Consider the following 19,838-nt stretch of genomic DNA (forward strand, 5'->3'; position numbering starts at 1 on the left):
GTATCTTCCTGCACCAAAGGCACTAGACTTTGCCACTGAGCTAGAGGCCCTTGATGGGCTTCACTTGTGCAAGAGACCCTATCAGCATCTGACAGGCCGTGGTGTCATTGCTAATGGCTTCCCCTGCACAGGACACATCAGAGCCATGATAAAGGGAAGATTTGACAAATTAGAGATAGGGAAGCCCGTCTGGTCCAGTGGGTAAGTTCCTGCCTTCCACCCAGACAAGCAGGGTTCGATTCCCATGCCTGGCAGATGACACACTCAATTTCTCAGCAAGCAACTGTGAGTTACCCCCTTTTTTCTTGTAGTTTACCTTCCAAATCCTGCAACACCTTCACCACAAATACAGCCCAATCATTCCTCGATACTCATTCACTCAGTCATTCCACTTCTCCATTCTACAGGCTCAACAAAAACCAACAAGAACAAGAGCTGGTTCAGCAAGCAGATTTAAAGCCTCTCTTTGGATTTATCTTGATGCTGCTGCCCTCTAGTAATGTTATATGGCAACTGCAGCATAATCACAGGATTGAGAAAGGGGCAGTCCTATGCAAATAATCTCCTCCCATGATTACTTCTCTGAGCTTCTGTAGTGGTACGATGATAGGATCTTCAACAAATGGTCTTCAGCAGATTTCTAAAGTTGCCAAATTGTCTTAGGCTAAGGATTGTTCCAGTCGAAGGCCTTCAGATAAGGACCCCACCCTCACTTAGCAGTGTCCAGATTTACCTGCAGTAATGCTCTATACAGAACATGGGCGTTCGTGGGCTTACTGTAAAGGTTGCATGCTTAAACCGGGATGTCTAATGTCCCAGTCCTGGTCTCATTGTCAGAGGCACAGCATAACATAGCATGCCAGACATTGCCATGCCAAGCCAACTGCCCCTTCCCCACGCTTGCTGCATCATGCATTTTCAAGGCATAGTCAATCAGAGGCCTGACTTTGTCTTTTTCTATCACTTCAAAATTCAACATGCTACCTTCTGACTGCAGCTAATAAGGGCTCTTTCACCTGCACAACATTTTACCCTGCATTACATCAAAACCATTCAACCTATTTTATTATCTGCATGGCACCTTCCTCACATAATACAGCTCAATTCTGGCCCCCCTTAGGCCATATTTGTGCTCTCCAGAACACCAATTTGAAGAAAAAACGAATTAATTCATAAATGAAGATAAGACCTTGCTCCTATTTAAACTACTTGAGCAAAAAGAGGGAGGTGGCAGGTGGGGGTGGCAAGATTTGTAAATGTGCCCAACTAATGCAATCAAATAATGAGTTAAATTGTTCCGGTATTTTTTTTAAGTAAAAATAATCTTTTTACGTGCAAAAAATCAAATACTTGATTTTTTTCAATCTAAAGATACTTTAAAGGCTGTGGCTGGATTCAAACCCCTGTCCATGAGTATCTTCCTGCACCAAAGGCACTAGACTTTGCCACTGAGCTAGAGGCCCTTGATGGGCTTCACTTGTGCAAGAGACCCTATCAGCATCTGACAGGCCTTGGTGTCATTGCTAATGGCTTCCCCTGCACAGGACACATCAGAGCCATGATATAGGGAAGATTTGACAAGTTAGAGATAGGGAAGCCCGTCTGGTCCAGTGGGTAAGTTCCTGCTTTCCACCCAGACAAGCAGGGTTCGATTCCCATGCCTGGCAGATGACACACTCAATCTCTCAGCAAGCATCTGTGAGTTAACCCCTTTTTTCTTGTAGTTTCCCTTCCAAATCCTGCAACACCTTCAACACAAATACAGTCCAATCATTCCTCGATACTCATTCACTCAGTCATTCCACTTCTCCATTCTACAGGCTCAACAAAAACGAACAAGAACAAGAGCTAGTTCAGCAAGCAGATTTAAAGCCTCGCTTTGGATTTATCTTGATGCTGCTGCCCTCTAGTAATGTTATATGGCAACTGCAGCATAATCACAGGATTGAGAAAGGGGCAGTCCTATGCAAATAATCTCCTCCCATGATTACTTCTCTGATCTTCTGTAGTGGTACGATGATAGGATCTTCAACAAATGGTCTTCAGCAGATTTCTAAAGTTGCCAAATTGTCTTAGGCTAAGGATTGTTCCAGTCGAAGGCCTTCAGATAAGGACCCCACCCTCACTTAGCAGTGTCCAGATTTACTTGCAGTAATGCTCTATACAGAACATGGGCATTCGTGGGCTTACTGTAAAGGTTGCATGCTTAAACCGGGATGTCTAAAGTCCCAGTCCTGGTCTCATTGTCAGAGGCACAGCATAACATAGCATGCCAGACATGGCCATGCAGTGCCATGCCAAGCCAACTGCCCCTTCCCCACGCTTGCTGCATCATGCATTTTCAAGGCATAGTCAATCAGAGGCCTGACTTTGTCTTTTTCTATCACTTCAAAATTCAACATGCTACCTTCTGACTGCAGCTAATAAGCGTTCTTTCACCTGCACAACATTTTACCCTGCATTAAATCAAAACCATTCAACCTATTTTATTATCTGCATGGCACCTTCCTCACATAATACAGCTCAATTCTGGCCCCCCTTAGGCCATATTTGTGCTCTCCAGAACACCAATTTGAAGAAAAAACGAATTCATTCATAAATGAAGATAAGACCTTGCTCCTATTTAAACTACTTGAGCAAAAAGAGGGAGGTGGCAGGTGGGGGTGGCAAGATTTTTAAATGTGCCCAACTAATGCAATCAAAAAATGATTTAAATTGTTCCTGTATTTTTTTTAAGTAAAAATAATCTTTTTACGTGCAAAAAATCAAATACTTGATTTTTTTCAATCTAAAGATACTTTAAAGGCTGTGGCTGGATTCAAACCCCTGTCCATGAGTATCTTCCTGCACCAAAGGCACTAGACTTTGCCACTGAGCTAGAGGCCCTTGATGGGCTTCACTTGTGCAAGAGACCCTATCAGCATCTGACAGGCCGTGGTGTCATTGCTAATGGCTTCCCCTGCACAGGACACATCAGAGCCATGATAAAGGGAAGATTTGACAAATTAGAGATAGGGAAGCCCGTCTGGTCCAGTGGGTAAGTTCCTGCCTTCCACCCAGACAAGCAGGGTTCGATTCCCATGCCTGGCAGATGACACACTCAATTTCTCAGCAAGCAACTGTGAGTTACCCCCTTTTTTCTTGTAGTTTACCTTCCAAATCCTGCAACACCTTCACCACAAATACAGCCCAATCATTCCTCGATACTCATTCACTCAGTCATTCCACTTCTCCATTCTACAGGCTCAACAAAAACCAACAAGAACAAGAGCTGGTTCAGCAAGCAGATTTAAAGCCTCTCTTTGGATTTATCTTGATGCTGCTGCCCTCTAGTAATGTTATATGGCAACTGCAGCATAATCACAGGATTGAGAAAGGGGCAGTCCTATGCAAATAATCTCCTCCCATGATTACTTCTCTGAGCTTCTGTAGTGGTACGATGATAGGATCTTCAACAAATGGTCTTCAGCAGATTTCTAAAGTTGCCAAATTGTCTTAGGCTAAGGATTGTTCCAGTCGAAAGCCTTCAGATAAGGACCCCACCCTCACTTAGCAGTGTCCAGATTTACCTGCAGTAATGCTCTATACAGAACATGGGCGTTCGTGGGCTTACTGTAAAGGTTGCATGCTTAAACCGGGATGTCTAAAGTCCCAGTCCTGGTCTCATTGTCAGTGGCACAGCATAACATGGCATGCCAGACATGGCCATGCAGTGCCATGCCAAACCAACTGCCCCTTCCCCACGCTTGCTGCATCATGCATTTTCAAGGCATAGTCAATCAGAGGCCTGACTTTGTCTTTTTCTATCACTTCAAAATTCAACATGCTACCTTCTGACTGCAGCTAATAAGGGCTCTTTCACCTACACAACATTTTACCCTGCATTAAATCAAAACCATTCAACCTATTTTATTATCTGCATGGCACCTTCCTCACATAATACAGCTCAATTCTGGCCCCCCTTAGGCCATATTTGTGCTCTCCAGAACACCAATTTGAAGAAAAAACGAATTCATTCATAAATGAAGATAAGACCTTGCTCCTATTTAAACTACTTGAACAAAAAGAGAGAGGTGGCAGGTGGGGGTGGCAAGATTTGTAAATGTGCCCAACTAATGCAATCAAATAATGAGTTAAATTGTTCCTGTATTTTTTTAAAGTAAAAATAATCTTTTTACGTGCAAAAAATCAAATACTTGATTTTTTTCAATCTAAAGATACTTTAAAGGCTGTGGCTGGATTCAAACCCCTGTCCATGAGTATCTTCCAGCACCAAAGGCACTAGACTTTGCCACTGAGCTAGAGGCCCTTGATGGGCTTCACTTGTGCAAGAGACCCTATCAGCATCTGACAGGCCGTGGTGTCATTGCTAATGGCTTCCCCTGCACAGGACACATCAGAGCCATGATAAAGGGAAGATTTGACAAATTAGAGATAGGGAAGCCCGTCTGGTCCAGTGGGTAAGTTCCTGCCTTCCACCCAGACAAGCAGGGTTCGATTCCCATGCCTGGCAGATGACACACTCAATTTCTCAGCAAGCAAATGTGAGTTAACCCCTTTTTTCTTGTAGTTTACCTTCCAAATCCTGCAACACCTTCACCACAAATACAGTCCAATCATTCCTCGATACTCATTCACTCAGTCATTCCACTTCTCCATTCTACAGGCTCAACAAAAACCAACAAGAACAAGAGCTGGTTCAGCAAGCAGATTTAAAGCCTCTCTTTGGATTTATCTTGATTCTGCTGCCCTCTAGTAATGTTATATGGCAACTGCAGCATAATCACAGGATTGAGAAAGGGGCAGTCCTATGCAAATAATCTCCTCCCATGATTACTTCTCTGAGCTTCTGTAGTGGTACGATGATAGGATCTTCAACAAATGGTCTTCAGCAGATTTCTAAAGTTGCCAAATTGTCTTAGGCTAAGGATTGTTCCAGTCGAAGGCCTTCAGATAAGGACCCCACCCTCACTTAGCAGTGTCCAGATTTACCTGCAGTAATGCTCTATACAGAACATGGGCGTTCGTGGGCTTACTGTAAAGGTTGCATGCTTAAACCGGGATGTCTAAAGTCCCAGTCCTGGTCTCATTGTCAGAGGCACAGTATAACATAGCATGCCAGACATGGCCATGCAGTGCCATGCCAAACCAACTGCCCCTTCCCCACGCTTGCTGCATCATGTATTTTCAAGGCATAGTCAATCAGAGGCCTGACTTTGTCTTTTTCTATCACTTCAAAATTCAACATGCTACCTTCTGACTGCAGCTAATAAGGGCTCTTTCACCTGCACAACATTTTACCCTGCATTAAATCAAAACCATTCAACCTATTTTATTATCTGCATGGCACCTTCCTCACATAATACAGCTCAATTCTGGCCCCCCTTAGGCCATATTTGTGCTCTCCAGAACACCAATTTGAAGAAAAAACGAATTCATTCATAAATGAAGATAAGACCTTGCTCCTATTTAAACTACTTGAGCAAAAAGAGGGAGGTGGCAGGTGGGGGTGGCAAGATTTGTAAATGTGCCCAACTAATGCAATCAAATAATGAGTTAAATTGTTCCTGTATTTTTTTAAAGTAAAAATAATCTTTTTACGTGCAAAAAATCAAATACTTGATTTTTTGCAATCTACAGATACTTTAAATGCTGAGGCTGGATTCAAACCCCTGTCCATGAGTATCTTCCAGCACCAAAGGCACTAGACTTTGCCACTGAGCTAGAGGCCCTTGATGGGCTTCACTTGTGCAAGAGACCCTATCAACATCTGGCAAGCCTTGGTGTCATTGCTAATGGCTTCCCCTGCACAGGACACATCAGAGCCATGATATAGGGAAGATTTGACAAGTTAGAGATAGGGAAGCCTGTCTGGTCCAGTGGGTAAGTTCCTGCCTTCCACCCAGACAAGCAGGGTTCGATTCCCATGCCTGGCAGATGACACACTCAATTTCTCAGCAAGCAACTGTGAGTTAACCCCTTTTTTCTTGTAGTTTACCTTCCAAATCCTGCAACACCTTCACCACAAATACAGTCCAATCATTCCTCGATACTCATTCACTCAGTCATTCCACTTCTCCATTCTACAGGCTCAACAAAAACCAACAAGAACAAGAGCTGGTTCAGCAAGCAGATTTAAAGCCTCGCTTTGGATTTATCTTGATGCTGCTGCCCTCTAGTAATGTTATATGGCAACTGCAGCATAATCACAGGATTGAGAAAGGGGCAGTCCTATGCAAATAATCTCCTCCCATGATTACTTCTCTGAGCTTCTGTAGTGGTACGATGATAGGATCTTCAACAAATGGTCTTCAGCAGATTTCTAAAGTTGCCAAATTGTCTTAGGCTAAGGATTGTTCCAGTCGAAGGCCTTCAGATAAGGACCCCACCCTCACTTAGCAGTGTCCAGATTTACCTGCAGTAATGCTCTATACAGAACATGGGCGTTCGTGGGCTTACTGTAAAGGTTGCATGCTTAAACCGGGATGTCTAATGTCCCAGTCCTGGTCTCATTGTCAGAGGCACAGCATAACATAGCATGCCAGACATTGCCATGCAGTGCCATGCCAAGCCAACTGCCCCTTCCCCACGCTTGCTGCATCATGCATTTTCAAGGCATAGTCAATCAGAGGCCTGACTTTGTCTTTTTCTATCACTTCAAAATTCAACATGCTACCTTCTGACTGCAGCTTATAAGGGCTCTTTCACCTGCACAACATTTTACCCTGCATTAAATCAAAACCATTCAACCTATTTTATTATCTGCATGGCACCTTCCTCACATAATACAGCTCAATTCTGGCCCCCCTTAGGCCATATTTGTGCTCTCCAGAACACCAATTTGAAGAAAAAACGAATTCATTCATAAATGAAGATAAGACCTTGCTCCTATTTAAACTACTTGAGCAAAAAGAGGGAGGTGGCAGGTGGGGGTGGCAAGATTTGTAAATGTGCCCAACTAATGCAATCAAATAATGAGTTAAATTGTTCCGGTATTTTTTTTAAGTAAAAATAATCTTTTTACGTGCAAAAAATCAAATACTTGATTTTTTTCAATCTAAAGTTACTTTAAAGGCTGTGGCTGGATTCAAACCCCTGTCCATGAGTATCTTCCTGCACCAAAGGCACTAGACTTTGCCACTGAGCTAGAGGCCCTTGATGGGCTTCACTTGTGCAAGAGACCCTATCAGCATCTGACAGGCCTTGGTGTCATTGCTAATGGCTTCCCCTGCACAGGACACATCAGAGCCATGATATAGCGAAGATTTGACAAGTTAGAGATAAGGAAACCCGTCTCGTCCAGTGGGTAAGTTCCTGCCTTCCACCCAGACAAGCAGGGTTCGATTCCCATGCCTGGCAGATGACACATTCAATTTCTCAGCAAGCAACTGTGAGTTAACCCCTTTTTTCTTGTAGTTTACCTTCCAAATCCTGCAACACCTTCACCACAAATACAGTCCAATCATTCCTCGATACTCATTCACTCAGTCATTCCACTTCTCCATTCTACAGGCTCAACAAAAACCAACAAGAACAAGAGCTGGTTCAGCAAGCAGATTTAAAGCCTCTCTTTGGATTTATCTTGATGCTGCTGCCCTCTAGTAATGTTATATGGCAACTGCAGCATAATCACAGGATTGAGAAAGGGGCAGTCCTATGCAAATAATCTCCTCCCATGATTACTTCTCTGAGCTTCTGTAGTGGTACGATGATAGGATCTTCAACAAATGGTCTTCAGCAGATTTCTAAAGTTGCCAAATTGACTTAGGCTAAGGATTGTTCCAGTCGAAGGCCTTCAGATAAGGACCCCACCCTCACTTAGCAGTGTCCAGATTTACCTGCAGTAATGCTCTATACAGAACATGGGCGTTCGTGGGCTTACTGTAAAGGTTGCATGCTTAAACCGGGATGTCTAAAGTCCCAGTCCTGGTCTCATTGTCAGAGGCACAGTATAACATAGCATGCCAGACATGGCCATGCAGTGCCATGCCAAACCAACTGCCCCTTCCCCACGCTTGCTGCATCATGTATTTTCAAGGCATAGTCAATCAGAGGCCTGACTTTGTCTTTTTCTATCACTTCAAAATTCAACATGCTACCTTCTGACTGCAGCTAATAAGGGCTCTTTCACCTGCACAACATTTTACCCTGCATTAAATCAAAACCATTCAACCTATTTTATTATCTGCATGGCACCTTCCTCACATAATACAGCTCAATTCTGGCCCCCCTTAGGCCATATTTGTGCTCTCCAGAACACCAATTTGAAGAAAAAACGAATTAATTCATAAATGAAGATAAGACCTTGCTCCTATTTAAACTACTTGAGCAAAAAGAGGGAGGTGGCAGGTGGGGGTGGCAAGATTTGTAAATGTGCCCAACTAATGCAATCAAATAATGAGTTAAATTGTTCCTGTATTTTTTTAAAGTAAAAATAATCTTTTTACGTGCAAAAAATCAAATACTTGATTTTTTGCAATCTAAAGATACTTTAAAGGCTGTGGCCGGATTCAAACCCCTGTCCATGAGTATCTTCCTGCACCAAAGGCACTAGACTTTGCCACTGAGCTAGAGGCCCTTGATGGGCTTCACTTGTGCAAGAGACCCTATCAACATCTGACAGGCCTTGGTGTCATTGCTAATGGCTTCCCCTGCACAGGACACATCAGAGCCATGATATAGGGAAGATTTGACAAGTTAGAGATAGGGAAGCCCTTTTGGTCCAGTGGGTAAGTTCCTGCCTTCCACCCAGACAAGCAGGGTTCGATTCCCATGCCTGGCAGATGACACACTCAATTTCTCAGCAAGCAACTGTGAGTTAACCCCTTTTTTCTTGTAGTTTACCTTCCAAATCCTGCAACACCTTCACCACAAATACAGTCCAATCATTCCTCGATACTCATTCACTCAGTTATTCCACTTCTCCATTCTACAGGCTCAACAAAAACCAACAAGAACAAGAGCTGGTTCAGCAAGCAGATTTAAAGCCTCGCTTTGGATTTATCTTGATGCTGCTGCCCTCTAGTAATGTTATATGGCAACTGCAGCATAATCACAGGATTGAGAAAGGGGCAGTCCTATGCAAATAATCTCCTCCCATGATTACTTCTCTGAGCTTCTGTAGTGGTACGATGATAGGATCTTCAACAAATGGTCTTCAGCAGATTTCTAAAGTTGCCAAATTGTCTTAGGCTAAGGATTGTTCCAGTCGAAGGCCTTCAGATAAGGACCCCACCCTCACTTAGCAGTGTCCAGATTTACCTGCAGTAATGCTCTATACAGAACATGGGCGTTCGTGGGCTTACTGTAAAGGTTGCATGCTTAAACCGGGATGTCTAATGTCCCAGTCCTGGTCTCATTGTCAGAGGCACAGCATAACATAGCATGCCAGACATGGCCATGCAGTGCCATGCCAAGCCAACTGCCCCTTCCCCACGCTTGCTGCATCATGCATTTTCAAGGCATAGTCAATCAGAGGCCTGACTTTGTCTTTTTCTATCACTTCAAAATTCAACATGCTACCTTCTGACTGCAGCTAATAAGGGCTCTTTCACCTGCACAACATTTTACCCTGCATTACATCAAAACCATTCAACCTATTTTATTACCTGCATGGCACCTTCCTCACATAATACAGCTCAATTCTGGCCCCCCTTAGGCCATATTTGTGCTCTCCAGAACACCAATTTGAAGAAAAAACGAATTCATTCATAAATGAAGATAAGACCTTGCTCCTATTTAAACTACTTGAGCAAAAAGAGGGAGGTGGCAGGTGGGGGTGGCAAGATTTGTAAATGTGCCCAACTAATGCAATCAAATAATGAGTTAAATTGTTCCGGTATTTTTTTTAAGTAAAAATAATCTTTTTACGTGCAAAAAATCAAATACTTGATTTTTTTCAATCTAAAGATACTTTAAAGGCTGTGGCTGGATTCCAACCCCTGTCCATGAGTATCTTCCTGCACCAAAGGCACTAGACTTTGCCACTGAGCTAGAGGCCCTTGATGGGCTTCACTTGTGCAAGAGACCCTATCAGCATCTGACAGGCCGTGGTGTCATTGCTAATGGCTTCCCCTGCACAGGACACATCAGAGCCATGATAAAGGGAAGATTTGACAAATTAGAGATAGGGAAGCCCGTCTGGTCCAGTGGGTAAGTTCCTGCCTTCCACCCAGACAAGCAGGGTTCGATTCCCATGCCTGGCAGATGACACACTAATTTTCTCAGCAAGCAACTGTGAGTTACCCCCTTTTTTCTTGTAGTTTACCTTCCAAATCCTGCAACACCTTCACCACAAATACAGCCCAATCATTCCTCGATACTCATTCACTCAGTCATTCCACTTCTCCATTCTACAGGCTCAACAAAAACCAACAAGAACAAGAGCTGGTTCAGCAAGCAGATTTAAAGCCTCTCTTTGGATTTATCTTGATGCTGCTGCCCTCTAGTAATGTTATATGGCAACTGCAGCATAATCACAGGATTGAGAAAGGGGCAGTCCTATGCAAATAATCTCCTCCCATGATTACTTCTCTGAGCTTCTGTAGTGGTACGATGATAGGATCTTCAACAAATGGTCTTCAGCAGATTTCTAAAGTTGCCAAATTGTCTTAGGCTAAGGATTGTTCCAGTCGAAGGCCTTCAGATAAGGACCCCACCCTCACTTAGCAGTGTCCAGATTTACCTGCAGTAATGCTCTATACAGAACATGGGCGTTCGTGGGCTTACTGTAAAGGTTGCATGCTTAAACCGGGATGTCTAATGTCCCAGTCCTGGTCTCATTGTCAGAGGCACAGCATAACATAGCATGCCAGACATGGCCATGCAGTGCTATGCCAAGCCAACTGCCCCTTCCCCACGCTTGCTGCATCATGCATTTTCAAGGCATAGTCAATCAGAGGCCTGACTTTGTCTTTTTCTATCACTTCAAAATTCAACATGCTACCTTCTGACTGCAGCTAATAAGGGCTCTTTCACCTGCACAACATTTTACCCTGCATTACATCAAAACCATTCAACCTATTTTATTATCTGCATGGCACCCTCCTCACATAATACAGCTCAATTCTGGCCCCCCTTAGGCCATATTTGTGCTCTCCAGAACACCAATTTGAAGAAAAAACGAATTCATTCATAAATGAAGATAAGACCTTGCTCCTATTTAAACTACTTGAGCAAAAAGAGGGAGGTGGCAGGTGGGGGTGGCAAGATTTGTAAATGTGCCCAACTAATGCAATCAAATAATGAGTTAAATTGTTCCGGTATTTTTTTTAAGTAAAAATAATCTTTTTACGTGCAAAAAATCAAATACTTGATTTTTTTCAATCTAAAGATACTTTAAAGGCTGTGGCTGGATTCAAACCCCTGTCCATGAGTATCTTCCTGCACCAAAGGCACTAGACTTTGCCACTGAGCTAGAGGCCCTTGATGGGCTTCACTTGTGCAAGAGACCCTATCAGCATCTGACAGGCCTTGGTGTCATTGCTAATGGCTTCCCCTGCACAGGACACATCAGAGCCATGATATAGGGAAGATTTGACAAGTTAGAGATAGGGAAGCCCGTCTGGTCCAGTGGGTAAGTTCCTGCCTTCCACCCAGACAAGCAGGGTTCGATTCCCATGCCTGGCAGATGACACACTCAATTTCTCAGCAAGCAACTGTGAGTTACCCGCTTTTTTCTTGTAGTTTACCTTCCAAATCCTGCAACACCTTCACCACAAATACAGCCCAATCATTCCTCGATACTCATTCACTCAGTCATTCCACTTCTCCATTCTACAGGCTCAACAAAAACCAACAAGAACAAGAGCTGGTTCAGCAAGCAGATTTAAAGCCTCTCTTTGGATTTATCTTGATGCTGCTGCCCTCTAGTAATGTTATATGGCAACTGCAGCATAATCACAGGATTGAGAAAGGGGCAGTCCTATGCAAATAATCTCCTCCCATGATTACTTCTCTGAGCTTCTGTAGTGGTACGATGATAGGATCTTCAACAAATGGTCTTCAGCAGATTTCTAAAGTTGCCAAATTGTCTTAGGCTAAGGATTGTTCCAGTCGAAGGCCTTCAGATAAGGACCCCACCCTCACTTAGCAGTGTCCAGATTTACCTGCAGTAATGCTCTATACAGAACATGGGCGTTCGTGGGCTTACTGTAAAGGTTGCATGCTTAAACCGGGATGTCTAATGTCCCAGTCCTGGTCTCATTGTCAGAGGCACAGCATAACATAGCATGCCAGACATGGCCATGCAGTGCCATGCCAAGCCAACTGCCCCTTCCCCACGCTTGCTGCATCATGCATTTTCAAGGCATAGTCAATCAGAGGCCTGACTTTGTCTTTTTCTATCACTTCAAAATTCAACATGCTACCTTCTGACTGCAGCTAATAAGGGCTCTTTCACCTGCACAACATTTTACCCTGCATTACATCAAAACCATTCAACCTATTTTATTATCTGCATGGCACCTTCCTCACATAATACAGCTCAATTCTGGCCCCCCTTAGGCCATATTTGTGCTCTCCAGAACACCAATTTGAAGAAAAAACGAATTCATTCATAAATGAAGATAAGACCTTGCTCCTATTTAAACTACTTGAGCAAAAAGAGGGAGGTGGCAGGTGGGGGTGGCAAGATTTGTAAATGTGCCCAACTAATGCAATCAAATAATGAGTTAAATTGTTCCGGTATTTTTTTTAAGTAAAAATAATCTTTTTACGTGCAAAAAATCAAATACTTGATTTTTTTCAATCTAAAGATACTTTAAAGGCTGTGGCTGGATTCAAACCCCTGTCCATGAGTATCTTCCTGCACCAAAGGCACTAGACTTTGCCACTGAGCTAGAGGCCCTTGATGGGCTTCACTTGTGCAAGAGACCCTATCAGCATCTGACAGGCCTTGGTGTCATTGCTAATGGCTTCCCCTGCACAGGACACATCAGAGCCATGATATAGGGAAGATTTGACAAGTTAGAGATAGGGAAGCCCGTCTGGTCCAGTGGGTAAGTTCCTGCTTTCCACCCAGACAAGCAGGGTTCGATTCCCATGCCTGGCAGATGACACACTCAATCTCTCAGCAAGCATCTGTGAGTTAACCCCTTTTTTCTTGTAGTTTCCCTTCCAAATCCTGCAACACCTTCAACACAAATACAGTCCAATCATTCCTCGATACTCATTCACTCAGTCATTCCACTTCTCCATTCTACAGGCTCAACAAAAACGAACAAGAACAAGAGCTAGTTCAGCAAGCAGATTTAAAGCCTCGCTTTGGATTTATCTTGATGCTGCTGCCCTCTAGTAATGTTATATGGCAACTGCAGCATAATCACAGGATTGAGAAAGGGGCAGTCCTATGCAAATAATCTCCTCCCATGATTACTTCTCTGAGCTTCTGTAGTGGTACGATGATAGGATCTTCAACAAATGGTCTTCAGCAGATTTCTAAAGTTGCCAAATTGTCTTAGGCTAAGGATTGTTCCAGTCGAAGGCCTTCAGATAAGGACCCCACCCTCACTTAGCAGTGTCCAGATTTACTTGCAGTAATGCTCTATACAGAACATGGGCATTCGTGGGCTTACTGTAAAGGTTGCATGCTTAAACCGGGATGTCTAAAGTCCCAGTCCTGGTCTCATTGTCAGAGGCACAGCATAACATAGCATGCCAGACATGGCCATGCAGTGCCATGCCAAGCCAACTGCCCCTTCCCCACGCTTGCTGCATCATGCATTTTCAAGGCATAGTCAATCAGAGGCCTGACTTTGTCTTTTTCTATCACTTCAAAATTCAACATGCTACCTTCTGACTGCAGCTAATAAGCGTTCTTTCACCTGCACAACATTTTACCCTGCATTAAATCAAAACCATTCAACCTATTTTATTATCTGCATGGCACCTTCCTCACATAATACAGCTCAATTCTGGCCCCCCTTAGGCCATATTTGTGCTCTCCAGAACACCAATTTGAAGAAAAAACGAATTCATTCATAAATGAAGATAAGACCTTGCTCCTATTTAAACTACTTGAGCAAAAAGAGGGAGGTGGCAGGTGGGGGTGGCAAGATTTTTAAATGTGCCCAACTAATGCAATCAAAAAATGATTTAAATTGTTCCTGTATTTTTTTTAAGTAAAAATAATCTTTTTACGTGCAAAAAATCAAATCCTTGATTTTTTGCAATCTAAAGATACTTTAAAGGCTGTGGCTGGATTCAAACCCCTGTCCATGAGTATCTTCCTGCACCAAAGGCACTAGACTTTGCCACTGAGCTAGAGGCCCTTGATGGGCTTCACTTGTGCAAGAGACCCTATCAGCATCTGACAGGCCGTGGTGTCATTGCTAATGGCTTCCCCTGCACAGGACACATCAGAGCCATGATAAAGGGAAGATTTGACAAATTAGAGATAGGGAAGCCCGGCTGGTCCAGTGGGTAAGTTCCTGCCTTCCACCCAGACAAGCAGGGTTCGATTCCCATGCCTGGCAGATGACACACTCAATTTCTCAGCAAGCAACTGTGAGTTACCCCCTTTTTTCTTGAAGTTTACCTTCCAAATCCTGCAACACCTTCACCACAAATACAGCCCAATCATTCCTCGATACTCATTCACTCAGTCATTCCACTTCTCCATTCTACAGGCTCAACAAAAACCAACAAGAACAAGAGCTGGTTCAGCAAGCAGATTTAAAGCCTCTCTTTGGATTTATCTTGATGCTGCTGCCCTCTAGTAATGTTATATGGCAACTGCAGCATAATCACAGGATTGAGAAAGGGGCAGTCCTATGCAAATAATCTCCTCCCATGATTACTTCTCTGAGCTTCTGTAGTGGTACGATGATAGGATCTTCAACAAATGGTCTTCAGCAGATTTCTAAAGTTGCCAAATTGTCTTAGGCTAAGGATTGTTCCAGTTGAAGGCCTTCAGATAAGGACCCCACCCTCACTTAGCAGTGTCCAGATTTACCTGCAGTAATGCTCTATACAGAACATGGGCGTTCGTGGGCTTACTGTAAAGGTTGCATGCTTAAACCGGGATGTCTAATGTCCCAGTCCTGGTCTCATTGTCAGAGGCACAGCATAACATAGCATGCCAGACATGGCCATGCAGTGCCATGCCAAGCCAACTGCCCCTTCCCCACGCTTGCTGCATCATGCATTTTCAAGGCATAGTCAATCAGAGGCCTGACTTTGTCTTTTTCTATCACTTCAAAATTCAACATGCTACCTTCTGACTGCAGCTAATAAGGGCTCTTTCACCTGCACAACATTTTACCCTGCATTACATCAAAACCATTCAACCTATTTTATTATCTGCATGGCACCTTCCTCACATAATACAGATCAATTCTGGCCCCCCTTAGGCCATATTTGTGCTCTCCAGAACACCAATTTGAAGAAAAAACGAATTCATTCATAAATGAAGATAAGACCTTGCTCCTATTTAAACTACTTGAGCAAAAAGAGGGAGGTGGCAGGTGGGGGTGGCAAGATTTGTAAATGTGCCCAACTAATGCAATCAAATAATGAGTTAAATTGTTCCGGTATTTTTTTTAAGTAAAAATAATCTTTTTACGTGCAAAAAATCAAATACTTGATTTTTTTCAAACTAAAGATACTTTAAAGGCTGTGGCTGGATTCAAACCCCTGTCCATGAGTATCTTCCTGCACCAAAGGCACTAGACTTTGCCACTGAGCTAGAGGCCCTTGATGGGCTTCACTTGTGCAAGAGACCCTATCAGCATCTGACAGGCCTTGGTGTCATTGCTAATGGCTTCCCCTGCACAGGACACATCAGAGCCATGATATAGGGAAGATTTGACAAGTTAGAGATAGGGAAGCCCGTCTGGTCCAGTGGGTAAGTTCCTGCTTTCCACCCAGACAAGCAGGGTTCGATTCCCATGCCTGGCAGATGACACACTCAATCTCTCAGCAAGCATCTGTGAGTTAACCCCTTTTTTCTTGTAGTTTCCCTTCCAAATCCTGCAACACCTTCAACACAAATACAGTCCAATCATTCCTCGATACTCATTCACTCAGTCATTCCACTTCTCCATTCTACAGGCTCAACAAAAACGAACAAGAACAAGAGCTAGTTCAGCAAGCAGATTTAAAGCCTCGCTTTGGATTTATCTTGATGCTGCTGCCCTCTAGTAATGTTATATGGCAACTGCAGCATAATCACAGGATTGAGAAAGGGGCAGTCCTATGCAAATAATCTCCTCCCATGATTACTTCTCTGAGCTTCTGTAGTGGTACGATGATAGGATCTTCAACAAATGGTCTTCAGCAGATTTCTAAAGTTGCCAAATTGTCTTAGGCTAAGGATTGTTCCAGTCGAAGGCCTTCAGATAAGGACCCCACCCTCACTTAGCAGTGTCCAGATTTACTTGCAGTAATGCTCTATACAGAACATGGGCATTCGTGGGCTTACTGTAAAGGTTGCATGCTTAAACCGGGATGTCTAAAGTCCCAGTCCTGGTCTCATTGTCAGAGGCACAGCATAACATAGCATGCCAGACATGGCCATGCAGTGCCATGCCAAGCCAACTGCCCCTTCCCCACGCTTGCTGCATCATGCATTTTCAAGGCATAGTCAATCAGAGGCCTGACTTTGTCTTTTTCTATCACTTCAAAATTCAACATGCTACCTTCTGACTGCAGCTAATAAGCGTTCTTTCACCTGCACAACATTTTACCCTGCATTAAATCAAAACCATTCAACCTATTTTATTATCTGCATGGCACCTTCCTCACATAATACAGCTCAATTCTGGCCCCCCTTAGGCCATATTTGTGCTCTCCAGAACACCAATTTGAAGAAAAAACGAATTCATTCATAAATGAAGATAAGACCTTGCTCCTATTTAAACTACTTGAGCAAAAAGAGGGAGGTGGCAGGTGGGGGTGGCAAGATTTTTAAATGTGCCCAACTAATGCAATCAAAAAATGATTTAAATTGTTCCTGTATTTTTTTTAAGTAAAAATAATCTTTTTACGTGCAAAAAATCAAATACTTGATTTTTTTCAATCTAAAGATACTTTAAAGGCTGTGGCTGGATTCAAACCCCTGTCCATGAGTATCTTCCTGCACCAAAGGCACTAGACTTTGCCACTGAGCTAGAGGCCCTTGATGGGCTTCACTTGTGCAAGAGACCCTATCAGCATCTGACAGGCCGTGGTGTCATTGCTAATGGCTTCCCCTGCACAGGACACATCAGAGCCATGATAAAGGGAAGATTTGACAAATTAGAGATAGGGAAGCCCGTCTGGTCCAGTGGGTAAGTTCCTGCCTTCCACCCAGACAAGCAGGGTTCGATTCCCATGCCTGGCAGATGACACACTCAATTTCTCAGCAAGCAACTGTGAGTTACCCCCTTTTTTCTTGTAGTTTACCTTCCAAATCCTGCAACACCTTCACCACAAATACAGCCCAATCATTCCTCGATACTCATTCACTCAGTCATTCCACTTCTCCATTCTACAGGCTCAACAAAAACCAACAAGAACAAGAGCTGGTTCAGCAAGCAGATTTAAAGCCTCTCTTTGGATTTATCTTGATGCTGCTGCCCTCTAGTAATGTTATATGGCAACTGCAGCATAATCACAGGATTGAGAAAGGGGCAGTCCTATGCAAATAATCTCCTCCCATGATTACTTCTCTGAGCTTCTGTAGTGGTACGATGATAGGATCTTCAACAAATGGTCTTCAGCAGATTTCTAAAGTTGCCAAATTGTCTTAGGCTAAGGATTGTTCCAGTCGAAGGCCTTCAGATAAGGACCCCACCCTCACTTAGCAGTGTCCAGATTTACCTGCAGTAATGCTCTATACAGAACATGGGCGTTCGTGGGCTTACTGTAAAGGTTGCATGCTTAAACCGGGATGTCTAATGTCCCAGTCCTGGTCTCATTGTCAGAGGCACAGCATAACATAGCATGCCAGACATGGCCATGCAGTGCCATGCCAAGCCAACTGCCCCTTCCCCACGCTTGCTGCATCATGCATTTTCAAGGCATAGTCAATCAGAGGCCTGACTTTGTCTTTTTCTATCACTTCAAAATTCAACATGCTACCTTCTGACTGCAGCTAATAAGGGCTCTTTCACCTGCACAACATTTTACCCTGCATTACATCAAAACCATTCAACCTATTTTATTATCTGCATGGCACCTTCCTCACATAATACAGCTCAATTCTGGCCCCCCTTAGGCCATATTTGTGCTCTCCAGAACACCAATTTGAAGAAAAAACGAATTCATTCATAAATGAAGATAAGACCTTGCTCCTATTTAAACTACTTGAGCAAAAAGAGGGAGGTGGCAGGTGGGGGTGGCAAGATTTGTAAATGTGCCCAACTAATGCAATCAAATAATGAGTTAAATTGTTCCGGTATTTTTTTTAAGTAAAAATAATCTTTTTACGTGCAAAAAATCAAATACTTGATTTTTTGCAATCTAAAGATACTTTAAAGGCTGTGGCTGGATTCAAACCCCTGTCCATGAGTATCTTCCTGCACCAAAGGCACTAGACTTTGCCACTGAGCTAGAGGCCCTTGATGGGCTTCACTTGTGCAAGAGACCCTATCAGCATCTGACAGGCCTTGGTGTCATTGCTAATGGCTTCCCCTGCACAGGACACATCAGAGCCATGATATAGGGAAGATTTGACAAGTTAGAGATAGGGAAGCCCGTCTGGTCCAGTGGGTAAGTTCCTGCTTTCCACCCAGACAAGCAGGGTTCGATTCCCATGCCTGGCAGATGACACACTCAATCTCTCAGCAAGCATCTGTGAGTTAACCCCTTTTTTCTTGTAGTTTCCCTTCCAAATCCTGCAACACCTTCAACACAAATACAGTCCAATCATTCCTCGATACTCATTCACTCAGTCATTCCACTTCTCCATTCTACAGGCTCAACAAAAACGAACAAGAACAAGAGCTAGTTCAGCAAGCAGATTTAAAGCCTCGCTTTGGATTTATCTTGATGCTGCTGCCCTCTAGTAATGTTATATGGCAACTGCAGCATAATCACAGGATTGAGAAAGGGGCAGTCCTATGCAAATAATCTCCTCCCATGATTACTTCTCTGAGCTTCTGTAGTGGTACGATGATAGGATCTTCAACAAATGGTCTTCAGCAGATTTCTAAAGTTGCCAAATTGTCTTAGGCTAAGGATTGTTCCAGTCGAAGGCCTTCAGATAAGGACCCCACCCTCACTTAGCAGTGTCCAGATTTACTTGCAGTAATGCTCTATACAGAACATGGGCATTCGTGGGCTTACTGTAAAGGTTGCATGCTTAAACCGGGATGTCTAAAGTCCCAGTCCTGGTCTCATTGTCAGAGGCACAGCATAACGTAGCATGCCAGACATGGCCATGCAGTGCCATGCCAAGCCAACTGCCCCTTCCCCACGCTTGCTGCATCATGCATTTTCAAGGCATAGTCAATCAGAGGCCTGACTTTGTCTTTTTCTATCACTTCAAAATTCAACATGCTACCTTCTGACTGCAGCTAATAAGCGTTCTTTCACCTGCACAACATTTTACCCTGCATTAAATCAAAACCATTCAACCTATTTTATTATCTGCATGGCAACTTCCTCACATAATACAGCTCAATTCTGGCCCCCCTTAGGCCATATTTGTGCTCTCCAGAACACCAATTTGAAGAAAAAACGAATTCATTCATAAATGAAGATAAGACCTTGCTCCTATTTAAACTACTTGAGCAAAAAGAGGGAGGTGGCAGGTGGGGGTGGCAAGATTTTTAAATGTGCCCAACTAATGCAATCAAAAAATGATTTAAATTGTTCCTGTATTTTTTTTAAGTAAAAATAATCTTTTTACGTGCAAA

Source organism: Pleurodeles waltl, chromosome 1_2, assembly GCF_031143425.1.
Source record: "Pleurodeles waltl isolate 20211129_DDA chromosome 1_2, aPleWal1.hap1.20221129, whole genome shotgun sequence".
Lineage (NCBI taxonomy): Eukaryota > Metazoa > Chordata > Amphibia > Caudata > Salamandridae > Pleurodeles > Pleurodeles waltl.